General features: G+C 36.2%; 14 non-coding genes across 14 annotated transcripts; all 14 read left to right on the forward strand.

Annotated features, from left to right (window-relative positions):
* The first annotated feature begins 409 nt into the window (after positions 1-409).
* Positions 410-499, forward strand: TRNAR-UCU (transfer RNA arginine (anticodon UCU)). The gene is given in 2 exon segments: positions 410-446; positions 464-499. It is a non-coding gene; the product is annotated as a tRNA-Arg (tRNA).
* A 2,207-nt stretch (positions 500-2,706) lies between these two features.
* Positions 2,707-2,794, forward strand: TRNAR-UCU (transfer RNA arginine (anticodon UCU)). Its single transcript is given in 2 exon segments — positions 2,707-2,743; positions 2,759-2,794. It is a non-coding gene; the product is annotated as a tRNA-Arg (tRNA).
* Positions 2,795-4,997: 2,203 nt separating this feature from the next.
* On the forward strand, positions 4,998-5,087 carry TRNAR-UCU (transfer RNA arginine (anticodon UCU)). The gene is given in 2 exon segments: positions 4,998-5,034; positions 5,052-5,087. It is a non-coding gene; the product is annotated as a tRNA-Arg (tRNA).
* A 1,441-nt stretch (positions 5,088-6,528) lies between these two features.
* TRNAR-UCU (transfer RNA arginine (anticodon UCU)) lies at positions 6,529-6,616 on the forward strand. The gene is given in 2 exon segments: positions 6,529-6,565; positions 6,581-6,616. It is a non-coding gene; the product is annotated as a tRNA-Arg (tRNA).
* A 675-nt stretch (positions 6,617-7,291) lies between these two features.
* TRNAR-UCU (transfer RNA arginine (anticodon UCU)) lies at positions 7,292-7,379 on the forward strand. Its single transcript is given in 2 exon segments — positions 7,292-7,328; positions 7,344-7,379. It is a non-coding gene; the product is annotated as a tRNA-Arg (tRNA).
* Positions 7,380-8,054: 675 nt separating this feature from the next.
* Positions 8,055-8,144, forward strand: TRNAR-UCU (transfer RNA arginine (anticodon UCU)). Its single transcript is given in 2 exon segments — positions 8,055-8,091; positions 8,109-8,144. It is a non-coding gene; the product is annotated as a tRNA-Arg (tRNA).
* Positions 8,145-8,820: 676 nt separating this feature from the next.
* Positions 8,821-8,910, forward strand: TRNAR-UCU (transfer RNA arginine (anticodon UCU)). Its single transcript is given in 2 exon segments — positions 8,821-8,857; positions 8,875-8,910. It is a non-coding gene; the product is annotated as a tRNA-Arg (tRNA).
* A 1,442-nt stretch (positions 8,911-10,352) lies between these two features.
* On the forward strand, positions 10,353-10,440 carry TRNAR-UCU (transfer RNA arginine (anticodon UCU)). Its single transcript is given in 2 exon segments — positions 10,353-10,389; positions 10,405-10,440. It is a non-coding gene; the product is annotated as a tRNA-Arg (tRNA).
* Positions 10,441-11,115: 675 nt separating this feature from the next.
* Positions 11,116-11,205, forward strand: TRNAR-UCU (transfer RNA arginine (anticodon UCU)). Its single transcript is given in 2 exon segments — positions 11,116-11,152; positions 11,170-11,205. It is a non-coding gene; the product is annotated as a tRNA-Arg (tRNA).
* A 676-nt stretch (positions 11,206-11,881) lies between these two features.
* Positions 11,882-11,971, forward strand: TRNAR-UCU (transfer RNA arginine (anticodon UCU)). The gene is given in 2 exon segments: positions 11,882-11,918; positions 11,936-11,971. It is a non-coding gene; the product is annotated as a tRNA-Arg (tRNA).
* A 2,207-nt stretch (positions 11,972-14,178) lies between these two features.
* Positions 14,179-14,266, forward strand: TRNAR-UCU (transfer RNA arginine (anticodon UCU)). The gene is given in 2 exon segments: positions 14,179-14,215; positions 14,231-14,266. It is a non-coding gene; the product is annotated as a tRNA-Arg (tRNA).
* A 2,203-nt stretch (positions 14,267-16,469) lies between these two features.
* TRNAR-UCU (transfer RNA arginine (anticodon UCU)) lies at positions 16,470-16,559 on the forward strand. The gene is given in 2 exon segments: positions 16,470-16,506; positions 16,524-16,559. It is a non-coding gene; the product is annotated as a tRNA-Arg (tRNA).
* Positions 16,560-18,000: 1,441 nt separating this feature from the next.
* Positions 18,001-18,088, forward strand: TRNAR-UCU (transfer RNA arginine (anticodon UCU)). The gene is given in 2 exon segments: positions 18,001-18,037; positions 18,053-18,088. It is a non-coding gene; the product is annotated as a tRNA-Arg (tRNA).
* Positions 18,089-18,764: 676 nt separating this feature from the next.
* TRNAR-UCU (transfer RNA arginine (anticodon UCU)) lies at positions 18,765-18,854 on the forward strand. The gene is given in 2 exon segments: positions 18,765-18,801; positions 18,819-18,854. It is a non-coding gene; the product is annotated as a tRNA-Arg (tRNA).
* The last annotated feature ends 1,427 nt before the right edge of the window (positions 18,855-20,281 follow it).

Here is a 20,281-nt window from a genome sequence, read left to right on the forward strand (position 1 = left end):
CAAAAACACGACACCCTACACTCAGACATTTGTTTCTAGCGACATATAAAGTAAAATCTTCTTTCAAAGCTATTTATGGTATATTCTCTTTGTGTTTTTGTATTGTTAACCAATTGTATGGCTGCACTTTTTATCCAGTTCTTTTCTATTAAGGTATGGAATTGTTGTCCAAACGTATTCAGTTTGCAAGAAAATACAGTAATACCCTATTCTCCGAATTTATCCCTAAAGGAACAAAGTTGTAGTTCAAGGTTTCACCCAGAAGTGTGATTCTTCTACAGACATTTTATGTTTCAGAAAACAATTATTATTTCTTGTATCCCAGAAGGCTTGATAATATGATGTGAAGTAAACACTGGATTGACAAAACTTCGATCATCCCTTAATTTACGCAAGTTGGTTTTCATCTGGCTCTGTGGCGCAATGGATAGCGCGTTGGACTTCTAAGTGAATTGGCAAAGTCATTCAAAGGTTGTGGGTTCGAATCCCACCAGAGTCGCATTTTTTACTTTCTTATTCAAACAAGGAACATTATGCATGTGAGGAATGTTTATTTTTGGCCGATGCTTTAATCTTAGTATTTGACCCAAGTTGGACCTATGTATCTGATACAGCATGCAACTGAATCAAAAGCAGTCTGCCTTCCATTGCAACAGGAACATATTGCTCATAAGCAATACAACATCACTGCCAGAAACATTGCACTTTCCTAATGTATCCTTCCTTCAGAAACATTGTCTTTATAATAGTGTAAATGAGATAGACCAAAAACACGACACCCTACACTCAGACATTTGTTTCTAGCGACATATAAAGTAAAATCTTCTTTCAAAGCTATTTATGGTATATTCTCTTTGTGTTTTTGTATTGTTAACCAATTGTATGGCTGCACTTTTTATCCAGTTCTTTTCTATTAAGGTATGGAATTGTTGTCCAAACGTATTCAGTTTGCAAGAAAATACAGTAATACCCTATTCTCCGAATTTATCCCTAAAGGAACAAAGGTGTAGTTCAAGGTTTCACCCAGAAGTGTGATTCTTCTACAGACATTTTATGTTTCAGAAAACAATTATTCTTTCTTGTATCCCAGAAGGCTTGATAATATGATGTGAAGTAAACACTGGATTGACAAAACTTCGATCATTCCTTAATTTACGCAAGTTGATTTTCATCTGGCTCTGTGGCGCAATGTATAGCGCGTTGGACTTCTAAGTGAATTGGCAAAGTCATTCAAAGGTTGTGGGTTCGAATCCCACCAGAGTCGCATTTTTTACTTTCTTATTCAAACAAGGAACATTATGCATGTGAGGAATGTTTATTTTTGGCCGATGCTTTAATCTCAGTATTTGACCCAAGTTGAATCTATGTATCGAATACAGCATGCAACTGAATCAAAAGCAGTCTGCCTTCCATTGCAACAGGAACATATTGCTCATAAGCAATACAACATCACTGCCAGAAACTTGGCACTTTTCTAATGTATCCTTCCTTCAGAAACATTGTCTTTATAATAGCTGTAAATGAGATAGACCAAAAACACGACACCCTACACTCAGACATTTGTTTCTAGCGACATATAAAGTAAAATCTTCTTTCAAAGCTATTTATGGTATATTCTATTTGTGTTTTTGTATTGTTAACCAATTGTATGGCTGCACTTTTGATCCAGTTCTTTTTTATTAAGGTATGGAATTGTTGTCCAAACGTATTCAGTTTGCAAGAAAATACAGTAATGCCCTATTCTCCGAATTTATCCCTAAAGGAACAAAGGTGTAGTTCAAGGTTTCACCCAGAAGTGTGATTCTTCTACAGACATTTTATGTTTCAGAAAACAATTATTCTTTCTTGTATCGCAGAAGGCTTGATAATATGATGTGAAGTAAACACTGGATTGACAAAACTTCGATCATCCCTTACTGTACTCAAGTGGATTTTCATCTGGCTCTGTGGCGCAGTGGATAGCGCGTTTGACTTCTAAGTGACTTGGCAAAGTCATTCAAAGGTTGTGGGTTCGATCCCACAAGAGTTGCATTTTTTACTTTCTTATTCAAACAAGGAACATTATGCATGTGAGGAATGTTTATTTTTGGCCGATGCTTTAATCTTAGTATTTGACCCAAGATGAACCTATGTATCTAATACAGCATGCAACTGAATCGAAAGCAGTCTGACTTCCATTGCAACAGGAACATATTGCTCATAAGCAATACAACATCACTGCCAGAAACTTGGCACTTTTCTAATGTATCCTTCCTTCAGAAACATTGTCTTTATAATAGCTGTAAATGAGATAGACCAAAAACACGACACCCTACACTCAGACATTTGTTTCTAGCGACATATAAAGTAAAATCTTCTTTCAAAGCTATTAATGGTATATTCTCTTTGTGTTTTTGTATTGTTAACCAATTGTATGTCTGCACTTTTTATCCAGTTCTTTTTTATTAAGGTATGGAATTGTTGTCCAAACGTATTCAGTTTGCAAGAAAATACAGTAATAACCTATTCTCCGAATTTCTCCCCAAGCGAACAAAGGTGCAGTTCAAGGTTTCACCCCGAACTGCGATTCTTGCTACAGACATTTTATGTTTCAGAAAACAATCATTCTTTCATGTATCCCAGAAGGCTTGATAATATGATGTGAAGTAAACACTGGATTGACAAAACTTCGATCATCCCTTAATGTACGAAAGTCGATTTTCATATGGCTCTGTGGCGCAATGGATAGCGCGTTGGACTTCTAAGTGAATTGGCAGTCATTCAAAGGTTGTGGGTTCGAATCCCACCAGAGTCGCTTTTTTACTTTCTTATTCAAACAAGGAACATTATGCATGTGAGGAATGTTTATTTTTGGCCGATGCTTTAATCTTAGTATTTGACCCAAGTTGAACCTATGTATCTAATACAGCATGCAACTGAATCGAAAGCAGTCTGCCTTCCTTTGCAACAGGAACTTATTGCTCATAAGCAATACAACATTACTGCCACAAACTTGGCACTTTTCTAATGTATCCTTCCTTCAGAAACATTGTCTTTATAATAGCTGTAAATGAGATAGACCAAAAACACGACACCCTACACTCAGACATTTGTTTCTAGCGACATATAAAGTAAAATCTTCTTTCAAAGCTATTTATGGTATATTCTCTTTGTGTTTTTGTATTGTTAACCAATTGTATGTCTGCACTTTTTATCCAGTTCTTTTTTATTAAGGTATGGAATTGTTGTCCAAACATATTCACTTGGCAAGAAAATACTGTAATACCCTATTCTCTGAATTTCTCCCCAAGCGAACAAAGGTGCAGTTCAAGGTTTCACACAGAAGTGTGATTCTAGCTACAGACATTTTATGTTTCAGAAAACAATCATTCTTTCATGTATCCCAGAAGGCTTGATAATGTGATGTGAAGTAAACACTGGATTGACAAAACTTCGATCATCCCTTACTGTACGCAAGTGGATTTTCATCTGGCTTTGTGGCGCAATGGATGTTGGACTTCTAAGTGAATTGACAAAGTCATTCAAAGGTTGTGGGTTCGAATCCCACCAGAGTCGCATTTTTTACTTTCTTATTCAAACAAGGAACATTATGCATGTGAGGAATGTTTATTTTTGGCCGATGCTTTAATCTTAGTATTTGACCCAAGTTGAACCTATGTATCTAATACAGCATGCAACTGAATCAAAAGCAGTCTGCCTTCCATTGCAACAGGAACATATTGCTCATAAGTAATACAACATTACTGCCACAAACTTGGCACTTTTCTAATGTATCCTTCCTTCAGAAACATTGTCTTTATAATAGCTGTAAATGGGATAGACCAAAAACACGACACCCTACACTCAGACATTTGTTTCTAGCGACATATAAAGTAAAATCTTCTTTCAAAGCTATTTATGGTATATTCTCTTTGTGTTTTTGTATTGTTAACCAATTGTATGTCTGCACTTTTTATCCAGTTCTTTTTTATTAAGGTATGGAATTGTTGTCCAAACCAATTCACTTGGCAAGAAAATACTGTAATACCCTATTCTCTGAATTTCTCCCCAAGCGAACAAAGGTGTAGTTCAAGGTTTCACCCAGAAGTGTGATTCTTCTACAGACATTTTATGTTTCAGAAAACAATTATTCTTTCATGTATCCCAGAAGGCTTGATAATATGATGTGAAGTAAACATTGGATTGACAAAACTTCGATCATCCCTTACTGTACGCAAGTGGATTTTTATCTGGCTCTGTGGCGCAATGGATAGTGCGTTGGACTTCTAAGTAAACGTGCAAAGTCATTCAAAGGTTGTGGGTTTGAATCCCACCAGAGTCGCATTTTTGACTTTCTTATTCAAACAAGGAACATTATGCATGTGAGGAATGTCTATTTTTGGCCGATGCTTTAATCTTAGTATTTGACCCAAGTTGAACCTATGTATCTAATACAGCATGCAACTGAATCAAAAGCAGTCTGCCTTCCATTGCAACAGGAACATATTGCTCATAAGCAATACAACATCACTGCCAGAAACTTTGCACTTTCCTAATGTATCCTTCCTTCAGAAACATTGTCTTTATAATAGCTGTAAATGAGATAGACCAAAAACACGACACCCTACACTCAGACATTTGTTTCTAGCGACATATAAAGTAAAATCTTCTTTCAAAGCTATTTATGGTATATTCTCTTTGTGTTTTTGTATTGTTAACCAATTGTATGTCTGCACTTTTTATCCAGTTCTTTTTTATTAAGGTATGGAATTGTTGTCCAAACCAATTCACTTGGCAAGAAAATACTGTAATACCCTATTCTCTGAATTTCTCCCCAAGCGAACAAAGGTGTAGTTCAAGGTTTCACCCAGAAGTGTGATTCTTCTACAGACATTTTATGTTTCAGAAAACAATTATTCTTTCTTGTATCCCAGAAGGCTTGATAATATGATGTGAAGTAAACATTGGATTGACAAAACTTCGATCATCCCTTACTGTACGCAAGTGGATTTTTATCTGGCTCTGTGGCGCAATGGATAGCGCGTTGGACTTCTAAGTAAACGTGCAAAGTCATTCAAAGGTTGTGGGTTTGAATCCCACCAGAGTCGCATTTTTGACTTTCTTATTCAAACAAGGAACATTATGCATGTGAGGAATGTCTATTTTTGGCCGATGCTTTAATCTTAGTATTTTACCCAAGTTGAACCTCTGTATCTAATACAGCATGCAACTGAATCAAAAGCAGTCTGCCTTCCATTGCAACAGGAACATATTGCTCATAAGCAATACAACATCACTGCCAGAAACTTTGCACTTTCCTAATGTATCCTTCCTTCAGAAACATTGTCTTTATAATAGCTGTAAATGAGATAGACCAAAAACACGACACCCTACACTCAGACATTTGTTTCTAGCGACATATAAAGTAAAATCTTCTTTCAAAGCTATTTATGGTATATTCTCTTTGTGTTTTTGTATTGTTAACCAATTGTATGGCTGCACTTTTTATCCAGTTCTTTTCTATTAAGGTATGGAATTGTTGTCCAAACGTATTCAGTTTGCAAGAAAATACAGTAATACCCTATTCTCCTAATTTATCCCTAAAGGAACAAAGGTGTAGTTCAAGGTTTCACCCAGAAGTGTGATTCTTCTACAGACATTTTATGTTTCAGAAAACAATTATTCTTTCTTGTATCGCAGAAGGCTTGATAATATGATGTGAAGTAAACACTGGATTGACAAAACTTCGATCATCCCTTACTGTACTCAAGTGGATTTTCATCTGGCTCTGTGGCGCAGTGGATAGCGCGTTGGACTTCTAATTGACTTGGCAAAGTCATTCAAAGGTTGTGGGTTTGATCCCACCAGAGTTGCATTTTTTACTTTCTTATTCAAACAAGGAACATTATGCATGTGAGGAATGTTTATTTTTGGCCGATGCTTTAATCTTAGTATTTGACCCAAGTTGAACCTATGTATCTAATACAGCATGCAACTGAATCGAAAGCAGTCTGACTTCCATTGCAACAGGAACATATTGCTCATAAGCAATACAACATCACTGCCAGAAACCTGGCACTTTTCTAATGTATCCTTCCTTCAGAAACATTGTCTTTATAATAGCTGTAAATGAGATAGACCAAAAACACGACACCCTACACTCAGACATTTGTTTCTAGCGACATATAAAGTAAAATCTTCTTTCAAAGCTATTAATGGTATATTCTCTTTGTGTTTTTGTATTGTTAACCAATTGTATGTCTGCACTTTTTATCCAGTTCTTTTTATTAAGGTATGGAATTGTTGTCCAAACGTGTTCAGTTTGCAAGAAAATACAGTAATAACCTATTCTCCGAATTTCTCCCCAAGCGAACAAAGGTGCAGTTCAAGGTTTCACCCCGAACTGCGATTCTTGCTACAGACATTTTATGTTTCAGAAAACAATCATTCTTTCATGTATCCCAGAAGGCTTGATAATATGATGTGAAGTAAACACTGGATTGACAAAACTTCGATCATCCCTTAATGTACGAAAGTCGGTTTTCGTATGGCTCTGTGGCGCAATGGATAGCGCGTTGGACTTCTAAGTGAATTGGCAGTCATTCAAAGGTTGTGGGTTCGAATCCCACCAGAGTCGCTTTTTTACTTTCTTATTCAAACAAGGAACATTATGCATGTGAGGAATGTTTATTTTTGGCCGATGCTTTAATCTTAGTATTTGACCCAAGTTGAACCTATGTATCTAATACAGCATGCAACTGAATCGAAAGCAGTCTGACTTCCATTGCAACAGGAACATATTGCTCATAAGCAATACAACATCACTGCCAGAAACCTGGCACTTTTCTAATGTATCCTTCCTTCAGAAACATTGTCTTTATAATAGCTGTAAATGAGATAGACCAAAAACACGACACCCTACACTCAGACATTTGTTTCTAGCGACATATAAAGTAAAATCTTCTTTCAAAGCTATTAATGGTATATTCTCTTTGTGTTTTTGTATTGTTAACCAATTGTATGTCTGCACTTTTTATCCAGTTCTTTTTATTAAGGTATGGAATTGTTGTCCAAACGTGTTCAGTTTGCAAGAAAATACAGTAATAACCTATTCTCCGAATTTCTCCCCAAGCGAACAAAGGTGCAGTTCAAGGTTTCACCCCGAACTGCGATTCTTGCTACAGACATTTTATGTTTCAGAAAACAATCATTCTTTCATGTATCCCAGAAGGCTTGATAATATGATGTGAAGTAAACACTGGATTGACAAAACTTCGATCATCCCTTAATGTACGAAAGTCGGTTTTCGTATGGCTCTGTGGCGCAATGGATAGCGCGTTGGACTTCTAAGTGAATTGGCAGTCATTCAAAGGTTGTGGGTTCGAATCCCACCAGAGTCGCTTTTTTACTTTCTTATTCAAACAAGGAACATTATGCATGTGAGGAATGTTTATTTTTGGCCGATGCTTTAATCTTAGTATTTGACCCAAGTTGAACCTATGTATCTAATACAGCATGCAACTGAATCAAAAGCAGTCTGCCTTCCATTGCAACAGGAACATATTGCTCATAAGTAATACACCATTACTGCCACAAACTTGGCACTTTTCTAATGTATCCTTCCTTCAGAAACATTGTCTTTATAATAGCTGTAAATGAGATAGACCAAAAACACGACACCCTACACTCAGACATTTGTTTCTAGCGACATATAAAGTAAAATCTTCTTTCAAAGCTATTTATGGTATATTCTCTTTGTGTTTTTGTATTGTTAACCAATTGTATGTCTGCACTTTTTATCCAGTTCTTTTTTATTAAGGTATGGAATTGTTGTCCAAACCAATTCACTTGGCAAGAATATACTGTATTACCCTATTCTCTGAATTTCTCCCCAAGCGAACAAAGGTGTAGTTCAAGGTTTCACCCAGAAGTGTGATTCTTCTACAGACATTTTATGTTTCAGAAAACAATTATTCTTTCTTGTATCCCAGAAGGCTTGATAATATGATGTGAAGTAAACATTGGATTGACAAAACTTCGATCATCCCTTACTGTACGCAAGTGGATTTTTATCTGGCTCTGTGGCGCAATGGATAGCGCGTTGGACTTCTAAATGAACGTGCAAAGTCATTCAAAGGTTGTGGGTTTGAATCCCACCAGAGTCGCATTTTTGACTTTCTTATTCAAACAAGGAACATTATGCATGTGAGGAATGTCTATTTTTGGCCGATGCTTTAATCTTAGTATTTGACCCAAGTTGAACCTATGTATCTAATACAGCATGCAACTGAATCAAAAGCAGTCTGCCTTCCATTGCAACAGGAACATATTGCTCATAAGCAATACAACATTACTGCCAGAAACTTTGCACTTTCCTAATGTATCCTTCCTTCAGAAACATTGTCTTTATAATAGCTGTAAATGAGATAGACCAAAAACACGACACCCTACACTCAGACATTTGTTTCTAGCGACATATAAAGTAAAATCTTCTTTCAAAGCTATTTATGGTATATTCTCTTTGTGTTTTTGTATTGTTAACCAATTGTATGGCTGCACTTTTTATCCAGTTCTTTTCTATTAAGGTATGGAATTGTTGTCCAAACGTATTCAGTTTGCAAGAAAATACAGTAATACCCTATTCTCCGAATTTATCCCTAAAGGAACAAAGGTGTAGTTCAAGGTTTCACCCAGAAGTGTGATTCTTCTACAGACATTTTATGTTTCAGAAAACAATTATTCTTTCTTGTATCCCAGAAGGCTTGATAATATGATGTGAAGTAAACAATGGATTGACAAAACTTCGATCATCCCTTAATTTACGCAAATTGATTTTCATCTGGCTCTGTGGCGCAATGGATAGCGCATTGGACTTCTAAGTGAACTGGCAAAGTCATTGAAAGGTTGTGGGTTCGAATCCCACCAGAGTCGCATTTTTTACTTTCTTATTCAAACAAGGAACATTATGCATGTGAGGAATGTTTATTTTTGGCCGATGCTTTAATCTTAGTATTTGACCCAAGTTGAACCTATGTATCTAATACAGCATGCAACTGAATCGAAAGCAGTCTGCCTTCCTTTGCAACAGGAACATATTGCTCATAAGCAATACAACATTACTGCCACAAACTTGGCACTTTTCTAATGTATCCTTCCTTCAGAAACATTGTCTTTATAATAGCTGTAAATGAGATAGACCAAAAACACGACACCCTACACTCAGACATTTGTTTCTAGCGACATATAAAGTAAAATCTTCTTTCAAAGCTATTTATGGTATATTCTCTTTGTGTTTTTGTATTGTTAACCAATTGTATGTCTGCACTTTTTATCCAGTTCTTTTTTATTAAGGTATGGAATTGTTGTCCAAACGTATTCAGTTTGCAAGAAAATACAGTAATGCCCTATTCTCCGAATTTATCCCTAAAGGAACAAAGGTGTAGTTCAAGGTTTCACCCAGAAGTGTGATTCTTCTACAGACATTTTATGTTTCAGAAAACAATTATTCTTTCTTGTATCGCAGAAGGCTTGATAATATGATGTGAAGTAAACACTGGATTGACAAAACTTCGATCATCCCTTACTGTACTCAAGTGGATTTTCATCTGGCTCTGTGGCGCAGTGGATAGCGCGTTGGACTTCTAATTGACTTGGCAAAGTCATTCAAAGGTTGTGGGTTCGATCCCACCAGAGTTGCATTTTTTACTTTCTTATTCAAACAAGGAACATTATGCATGTGAGGAATGTTTATTTTTGGCCGATGCTTTAATCTTAGTATTTGACCCAAGTTGAACCTATGTATCTAATACAGCATGCAACTGAATCGAAAGCAGTCTGACTTCCATTGCAACAGGAACATATTGCTCATAAGCAATACAACATCACTGCCAGAAACCTGGCACTTTTCTAATGTATCCTTCCTTCAGAAACATTGTCTTTATAATAGCTGTAAATGAGATAGACCAAAAACACGACACCCTACACTCAGACATTTGTTTCTAGCGACATATAAAGTAAAATCTTCTTTCAAAGCTATTAATGGTATATTCTCTTTGTGTTTTTGTATTGTTAACCAATTGTATGTCTGCACTTTTTATCCAGTTCTTTTTTATTAAGGTATGGAATTGTTGTCCAAACGTATTCAGTTTGCAAGAAAATACAGTAATAACCTATTCTCCGAATTTCTCCCCAAGCGAACAAAGGTGCAGTTCAAGGTTTCACCCCGAACTGCGATTCTTGCTACAGACATTTTATGTTTCAGAAAACAATCATTCTTTCATGTATCCCAGAAGGCTTGATAATATGTTGTGAAGTAAACACTGGATTGACAAAACTTCGATCATCCCTTAATGTACGAAAGTCGGTTTTCATATGGCTCTGTGGCGCAATGGATAGCGCGTTGGACTTCTAAGTGAATTGGCAGTCATTCAAAGGTTGTGGGTTCGAATCCCACCAGAGTCGCTTTTTTACTTTCTTATTCAAACAAGGAACATTATGCATGTGAGGAATGTTTATTTTTGGCCGATGCTTTAATCTTAGTATTTGACCCAAGTTGAACCTATGTATCTAATACAGCATGCAACTGAATCAAAAGCAGTCTGCCTTCCATTGCAACAGGAACATATTGCTCATAAGTAATACAACATTACTGCCACAAACTTGGCACTTTTCTAATGTATCCTTCCTTCAGAAACATTGTCTTTATAATAGCTGTAAATGAGATAGACCAAAAACACGACACCCTACACTCAGACATTTGTTTCTAGCGACATATAAAGTAAAATCTTCTTTCAAAGCTATTTATGGTATATTCTCTTTGTGTTTTTGTATTGTTAACCAATTGTATGTCTGCACTTTTTATCCAGTTCTTTTTTATTAAGGTATGGAATTGTTGTCCAAACCAATTCACTTGGCAAGAATATACTGTATTACCCTATTCTCTGAATTTCTCCCCAAGCGAACAAAGGTGTAGTTCAAGGTTTCACCCAGAAGTTTGATTCTTCTACAGACATTTTATGTTTCAGAAAACAATTATTCTTTCTTGTATCCCAGAAGGCTTGATAATATGATGTGAAGTAAACATTGGATTGACAAAACTTCGATCATCCCTTACTGTACGCAAGTGGATTTTTATCTGGCTCTGTGGCGCAATGGATAGCGCGTTGGACTTCTAAGTGAACGTGCAAAGTCATTCAAAGGTTGTGGGTTTGAATCCCACCAGAGTCGCATTTTTGACTTTCTTATTCAAACAAGGAACATTATGCATGTGAGGAATGTCTATTTTTGGCCGATGCTTTAATCTTAGTATTTGACCCAAGTTGAACCTATGTATCTAATACAGCATGCAACTGAATCAAAAGCAGTCTGCCTTCCATTGCAACAGGAACATATTGCTCATAAGCAATACAACATTACTGCCACAAACTTTGCACTTTCCTAATGTATCCTTCCTTCAGAAACATTGTCTTTATAATAGCTGTAAATGAGATAGACCAAAAACACGACACCCTACACTCAGACATTTGTTTCTAGCGACATATAAAGTAAAATCTTCTTTCAAAGCTATTTATGGTATATTCTCTTTGTGTTTTTGTATTGTTAACCAATTGTATGGCTGCACTTTTTATCCAGTTCTTTTCTATTAAGGTATGGAATTGTTGTCCAAACGTATTCAGTTTGCAAGAAAATACAGTAATACCCTATTCTCCGAATTTATCCCTAAAGGAACAAAGTTGTAGTTCAAGGTTTCACCCAGAAGTGTGATTCTTCTACAGACATTTTATGTTTCAGAAAACAATTATTATTTCTTGTATCCCAGAAGGCTTGATAATATGATGTGAAGTAAACACTGGATTGACAAAACTTCGATCATCCCTTAATTTACGCAAGTTGGTTTTCATCTGGCTCTGTGGCGCAATGGATAGCGCGTTGGACTTCTAAGTGAATTGGCAAAGTCATTCAAAGGTTGTGGGTTCGAATCCCACCAGAGTCGCATTTTTTACTTTCTTATTCAAACAAGGAACATTATGCATGTGAGGAATGTTTATTTTTGGCCGATGCTTTAATCTTAGTATTTGACCCAAGTTGGACCTATGTATCTGATACAGCATGCAACTGAATCAAAAGCAGTCTGCCTTCCATTGCAACAGGAACATATTGCTCATAAGCAATACAACATCACTGCCAGAAACATTGCACTTTCCTAATGTATCCTTCCTTCAGAAACATTGTCTTTATAATAGTGTAAATGAGATAGACCAAAAACACGACACCCTACACTCAGACATTTGTTTCTAGCGACATATAAAGTAAAATCTTCTTTCAAAGCTATTTATGGTATATTCTCTTTGTGTTTTTGTATTGTTAACCAATTGTATGGCTGCACTTTTTATCCAGTTCTTTTCTATTAAGGTATGGAATTGTTGTCCAAACGTATTCAGTTTGCAAGAAAATACAGTAATACCCTATTCTCCGAATTTATCCCTAAAGGAACAAAGGTGTAGTTCAAGGTTTCACCCAGAAGTGTGATTCTTCTACAGACATTTTATGTTTCAGAAAACAATTATTCTTTCTTGTATCCCAGAAGGCTTGATAATATGATGTGAAGTAAACACTGGATTGACAAAACTTCGATCATTCCTTAATTTACGCAAGTTGATTTTCATCTGGCTCTGTGGCGCAATGTATAGCGCGTTGGACTTCTAAGTGAATTGGCAAAGTCATTCAAAGGTTGTGGGTTCGAATCCCACCAGAGTCGCATTTTTTACTTTCTTATTCAAACAAGGAACATTATGCATGTGAGGAATGTTTATTTTTGGCCGATGCTTTAATCTCAGTATTTGACCCAAGTTGAATCTATGTATCGAATACAGCATGCAACTGAATCAAAAGCAGTCTGCCTTCCATTGCAACAGGAACATATTGCTCATAAGCAATACAACATCACTGCCAGAAACTTGGCACTTTTCTAATGTATCCTTCCTTCAGAAACATTGTCTTTATAATAGCTGTAAATGAGATAGACCAAAAACACGACACCCTACACTCAGACATTTGTTTCTAGCGACATATAAAGTAAAATCTTCTTTCAAAGCTATTTATGGTATATTCTATTTGTGTTTTTGTATTGTTAACCAATTGTATGGCTGCACTTTTGATCCAGTTCTTTTTTATTAAGGTATGGAATTGTTGTCCAAACGTATTCAGTTTGCAAGAAAATACAGTAATGCCCTATTCTCCGAATTTATCCCTAAAGGAACAAAGGTGTAGTTCAAGGTTTCACCCAGAAGTGTGATTCTTCTACAGACATTTTATGTTTCAGAAAACAATTATTCTTTCTTGTATCGCAGAAGGCTTGATAATATGATGTGAAGTAAACACTGGATTGACAAAACTTCGATCATCCCTTACTGTACTCAAGTGGATTTTCATCTGGCTCTGTGGCGCAGTGGATAGCGCGTTTGACTTCTAAGTGACTTGGCAAAGTCATTCAAAGGTTGTGGGTTCGATCCCACCAGAGTTGCATTTTTTACTTTCTTATTCAAACAAGGAACATTATGCATGTGAGGAATGTTTATTTTTGGCCGATGCTTTAATCTTAGTATTTGACCCAAGATGAACCTATGTATCTAATACAGCATGCAACTGAATCGAAAGCAGTCTGACTTCCATTGCAACAGGAACATATTGCTCATAAGCAATACAACATCACTGCCAGAAACTTGGCACTTTTCTAATGTATCCTTCCTTCAGAAACATTGTCTTTATAATAGCTGTAAATGAGATAGACCAAAAACACGACACCCTACACTCAGACATTTGTTTCTAGCGACATATAAAGTAAAATCTTCTTTCAAAGCTATTAATGGTATATTCTCTTTGTGTTTTTGTATTGTTAACCAATTGTATGTCTGCACTTTTTATCCAGTTCTTTTTTATTAAGGTATGGAATTGTTGTCCAAACGTATTCAGTTTGCAAGAAAATACAGTAATAACCTATTCTCCGAATTTCTCCCCAAGCGAACAAAGGTGCAGTTCAAGGTTTCACCCCGAACTGCGATTCTTGCTACAGACATTTTATGTTTCAGAAAACAATCATTCTTTCATGTATCCCAGAAGGCTTGATAATATGATGTGAAGTAAACACTGGATTGACAAAACTTCGATCATCCCTTAATGTACGAAAGTCGATTTTCATATGGCTCTGTGGCGCAATGGATAGCGCGTTGGACTTCTAAGTGAATTGGCAGTCATTCAAAGGTTGTGGGTTCGAATCCCACCAGAGTCGCTTTTTTACTTTCTTATTCAAACAAGGAACATTATGCATGTGAGGAATGTTTATTTTTGGCCGATGCTTTAATCTTAGTATTTGACCCAAGTTGAACCTATGTATCTAATACAGCATGCAACTGAATCGAAAGCAGTCTGCCTTCCTTTGCAACAGGAACTTATTGCTCATAAGCAATACAACATTACTGCCACAAACTTGGCACTTTTCTAATGTATCCTTCCTTCAGAAACATTGTCTTTATAATAGCTGTAAATGAGATAGACCAAAAACACGACACCCTACACTCAGACATTTGTTTCTAGCGACATATAAAGTAAAATCTTCTTTCAAAGCTATTTATGGTATATTCTCTTTGTGTTTTTGTATTGTTAACCAATTGTATGTCTGCACTTTTTATCCAGTTCTTTTTTATTAAGGTATGGAATTGTTGTCCAAACATATTCACTTGGCAAGAAAATACTGTAATACCCTATTCTCTGAATTTCTCCCCAAGCGAACAAAGGTGCAGTTCAAGGTTTCACACAGAAGTGTGATTCTAGCTACAGACATTTTATGTTTCAGAAAACAATCATTCTTTCATGTATCCCAGAAGGCTTGATAATGTGATGTGAAGTAAACACTGGATTGACAAAACTTCGATCATCCCTTACTGTACGCAAGTGGATTTTCATCTGGCTTTGTGGCGCAATGGATGTTGGACTTCTAAGTGAATTGACAAAGTCATTCAAAGGTTGTGGGTTCGAATCCCACCAGAGTCGCATTTTTTACTTTCTTATTCAAACAAGGAACATTATGCATGTGAGGAATGTTTATTTTTGGCCGATGCTTTAATCTTAGTATTTGACCCAAGTTGAACCTATGTATCTAATACAGCATGCAACTGAATCAAAAGCAGTCTGCCTTCCATTGCAACAGGAACATATTGCTCATAAGTAATACAACATTACTGCCACAAACTTGGCACTTTTCTAATGTATCCTTCCTTCAGAAACATTGTCTTTATAATAGCTGTAAATGGGATAGACCAAAAACACGACACCCTACACTCAGACATTTGTTTCTAGCGACATATAAAGTAAAATCTTCTTTCAAAGCTATTTATGGTATATTCTCTTTGTGTTTTTGTATTGTTAACCAATTGTATGTCTGCACTTTTTATCCAGTTCTTTTTTATTAAGGTATGGAATTGTTGTCCAAACCAATTCACTTGGCAAGAAAATACTGTAATACCCTATTCTCTGAATTTCTCCCCAAGCGAACAAAGGTGTAGTTCAAGGTTTCACCCAGAAGTGTGATTCTTCTACAGACATTTTATGTTTCAGAAAACAATTATTCTTTCATGTATCCCAGAAGGCTTGATAATATGATGTGAAGTAAACATTGGATTGACAAAACTTCGATCATCCCTTACTGTACGCAAGTGGATTTTTATCTGGCTCTGTGGCGCAATGGATAGTGCGTTGGACTTCTAAGTAAACGTGCAAAGTCATTCAAAGGTTGTGGGTTTGAATCCCACCAGAGTCGCATTTTTGACTTTCTTATTCAAACAAGGAACATTATGCATGTGAGGAATGTCTATTTTTGGCCGATGCTTTAATCTTAGTATTTGACCCAAGTTGAACCTATGTATCTAATACAGCATGCAACTGAATCAAAAGCAGTCTGCCTTCCATTGCAACAGGAACATATTGCTCATAAGCAATACAACATCACTGCCAGAAACTTTGCACTTTCCTAATGTATCCTTCCTTCAGAAACATTGTCTTTATAATAGCTGTAAATGAGATAGACCAAAAACACGACACCCTACACTCAGACATTTGTTTCTAGCGACATATAAAGTAAAATCTTCTTTCAAAGCTATTTATGGTATATTCTCTTTGTGTTTTTGTATTGTTAACCAATTGTATGTCTGCACTTTTTATCCAGTTCTTTTTTATTAAGGTATGGAATTGTTGTCCAAACCAATTCACTTGGCAAGAAAATACTGTAATACCCTATTCTCTGAATTTCTCCCCAAGCGAACAAAGGTGTAGTTCAAGGTTTCACCCAGAAGTGTGATTCTTCTACAGACATTTTATGTTTCAGAAAACAATTATTCTTTCTTGTATCCCAGAAGGCTTGATAATATGATGTGAAGTAAACATTGGATTGACAAAACTTCGATCATCCCTTACTGTACGCAAGTGGATTTTTATCTGGCTCTGTGGCGCAATGGATAGCGCGTTGGACTTCTAAGTAAACGTGCAAAGTCATTCAAAGGTTGTGGGTTTGAATCCCACCAGAGTCGCATTTTTGACTTTCTTATTCAAACAAGGAACATTATGCATGTGAGGAATGTCTATTTTTGGCCGATGCTTTAATCTTAGTATTTTACCCAAGTTGAACCTCTGTATCTAATACAGCATGCAACTGAATCAAAAGCAGTCTGCCTTCCATTGCAACAGGAACATATTGCTCATAAGCAATACAACATCACTGCCAGAAACTTTGCACTTTCCTAATGTATCCTTCCTTCAGAAACATTGTCTTTATAATAGCTGTAAATGAGATAGACCAAAAACACGACACCCTACACTCAGACATTTGTTTCTAGCGACATATAAAGTAAAATCTTCTTTCAAAGCTATTTATGGTATATTCTCTTTGTGTTTTTGTATTGTTAACCAATTGTATGGCTGCACTTTTTATCCAGTTCTTTTCTATTAAGGTATGGAATTGTTGTCCAAACGTATTCAGTTTGCAAGAAAATACAGTAATACCCTATTCTCCTAATTTATCCCTAAAGGAACAAAGGTGTAGTTCAAGGTTTCACCCAGAAGTGTGATTCTTCTACAGACATTTTATGTTTCAGAAAACAATTATTCTTTCTTGTATCGCAGAAGGCTTGATAATATGATGTGAAGTAAACACTGGATTGACAAAACTTCGATCATCCCTTACTGTACTCAAGTGGATTTTCATCTGGCTCTGTGGCGCAGTGGATAGCGCGTTGGACTTCTAATTGACTTGGCAAAGTCATTCAAAGGTTGTGGGTTTGATCCCACCAGAGTTGCATTTTTTACTTTCTTATTCAAACAAGGAACATTATGCATGTGAGGAATGTTTATTTTTGGCCGATGCTTTAATCTTAGTATTTGACCCAAGTTGAACCTATGTATCTAATACAGCATGCAACTGAATCGAAAGCAGTCTGACTTCCATTGCAACAGGAACATATTGCTCATAAGCAATACAACATCACTGCCAGAAACCTGGCACTTTTCTAATGTATCCTTCCTTCAGAAACATTGTCTTTATAATAGCTGTAAATGAGATAGACCAAAAACACGACACCCTACACTCAGACATTTGTTTCTAGCGACATATAAAGTAAAATCTTCTTTCAAAGCTATTAATGGTATATTCTCTTTGTGTTTTTGTATTGTTAACCAATTGTATGTCTGCACTTTTTATCCAGTTCTTTTTATTAAGGTATGGAATTGTTGTCCAAACGTATTCAGTTTGCAAGAAAATACAGTAATAATCTATTCTCCGAATTTCTCCCCAAGCGAACAAAGGTGCAGTTCAAGGTTTCACCCCGAACTGCGATTCTTGCTACAGACATTTTATGTTTCAGAAAACAATCATTCTTTCATGTATCCCAGAAGGCTTGATAATATGATGTGAAGTAAACACTGGATTGACAAAACTTCGATCATCCCTTAATGTACGAAAGTCGGTTTTCATATGGCTCTGTGGCGCAATGGATAGCACGTTGGACTTCTAAGTGAATTTGCAGTCATTCAAAGGTTGTGGGTTCGAATCCCACCAGAGTCGCTTTTTTTACTTTCTTATTCAAACAAGGAACATTATGCATGTGAGGAATGTTTATTTTTGGCCGATGCTTTAATCTTAGTATTTGACCCAAGTTGAACCTATGTATCTAATACAGCATGCAACTGAATGAAAAGCAGTCTGCCTTCCATTGCAACAGGAACATATTGCTCATAAGTAATACACCATTACTGCCACAAACTTGGCACTTTTCTAATGTATCCTTCCTTCAGAAACATTGTCTTTATAATAGCTGTAAATGAGATAGACCAAAAACACGACACCCTACACTCAGACATTTGTTTCTAGCGACATATAAAGTAAAATCTTCTTTCAAAGCTATTTATGGTATATTCTCTTTGTGTTTTTGTATTGTTAACCAATTGTATGTCTGCACTTTTTATCCAGTTCTTTTTTATTAAGGTATGGAATTGTTGTCCAAACCAATTCACTTGGCAAGAATATACTGTATTACCCTATTCTCTGAATTTCTCCCCAAGCGAACAAAGGTGTAGTTCAAGGTTTCACCCAGAAGTGTGATTCTTCTACAGACATTTTATGTTTCAGAAAACAATTATTCTTTCTTGTATCCCAGAAGGCTTGATAATATGATGTGAGGTAAACATTGGATTGACAAAACTTCGATCATCCCTTACTGTACGCAAGTGGATTTTTATCTGGCTCTGTGGCGCAATGGATAGCGCGTTGGACTTCTAAATGAACGTGCAAAGTCATTCAAAGGTTGTGGGTTTGAATCCCACCAGAGTCGCATTTTTGACTTTCTTATTCAAACAAGGAACATTATGCATGTGAGGAATGTTTATTTTTGGCCGATGCTTTAATCTTAGTATTTGACCCAAGTTGAACCTATGTATCTAATACAGCATGCAACTGAATCGAAAGCAGTCTGACTTCCATTGCAACAGGAACATATTGCTCATAAGCAATACAACATCACTGCCAGAAACTTGGCACTTTTCTAATGTATCCTTCCTTCAGAAACATTGTCTTTATAATAGCTGTAAATGAGATAGACCAAAAACACGACACCCTACACTCAGACATTTGTTTCTAGCGACATATAAAGTAAAATCTTCTTTCAAAGCTATTTATGGTATATTCTCTTTGTGTTTTTGTATTGTTAACCAATTGTATGTCTGCACTTTTTATCCAGTTCTTTTTTATTAAGGTATGGAATTGTTGTCCAAACGTATTCAGTTTGCAAGAAAATACAGTAATAACCTATTCTCCGAATTTCTCCCCAAGCGAACAAAGGTGCAGTTCAAGGTTTCACCCCGAACTGCGATTCTTGCTACAGACATTTTATGTTTCAGAAAACAATCATTCTTTCATGTATCCCAGAAGGCTTGATAATATGATGTGAAGTAAACACTGGATTGACAAAACTTCGATCATCCCTTAATGTACGAAAGTCGGTTTTCATATGGCTCTGTGGCGCAATGGATAGCACGTTGGACTTCTAAGTGAATTTGCAGTCATTCAAAGGTTGTGGGTTCGAATCCCACAAGAGTCGCTTTTTTTACTTTCTTATTCAAACAAGGAACATTATGCATGTGAGGAATGTTTATTTTTGGCCGATGCTTTAATCTTAGTATTTGACCCAAGTTGAACCTATGTATCTAATACAGCATGCAACTGAATGAAAAGCAGTCTGCCTTCCATTGCAACAGGAACATATTGCTCATAAGTAATACACCATTACTGCCACAAACTTGGCACTTTTCTAATGTATCCTTCCTTCAGAAACATTGTCTTTATAATAGCTGTAAATGAGATAGACCAAAAACACGACACCCTACACTCAGACATTTGTTTCTAGCGACATATAAAGTAAAATCTTCTTTCAAAGCTATTTATGGTATATTCTCTTTGTGTTTTTGTATTGTTAACCAATTGTATGTCTGCACTTTTTATCCAGTTCTTTTTTATTAAGGTATGGAATTGTTGTCCAAACCAATTCACTTGGCAAGAATATACTGTATTACCCTATTCTCTGAATTTCTCCCCAAGCGAACAAAGGTGTAGTTCAAGGTTTCACCCAGAAGTGTGATTCTTCTACAGACATTTTATGTTTCAGAAAACAATTATTCTTTCTTGTATCCCAGAAGGCTTGATAATATGATGTGAAGTAAACATTGGATTGACAAAACTTCGATCATCCCTTACTGTACGCAA

Source organism: Ambystoma mexicanum (assembly GCF_040938575.1).
Source record: "Ambystoma mexicanum isolate Mex_15411 chromosome 12 unlocalized genomic scaffold, UKY_AmexF1_1 Mex_chr12_unloc.1, whole genome shotgun sequence".
Classification (NCBI taxonomy): domain Eukaryota; kingdom Metazoa; phylum Chordata; class Amphibia; order Caudata; family Ambystomatidae; genus Ambystoma; species Ambystoma mexicanum.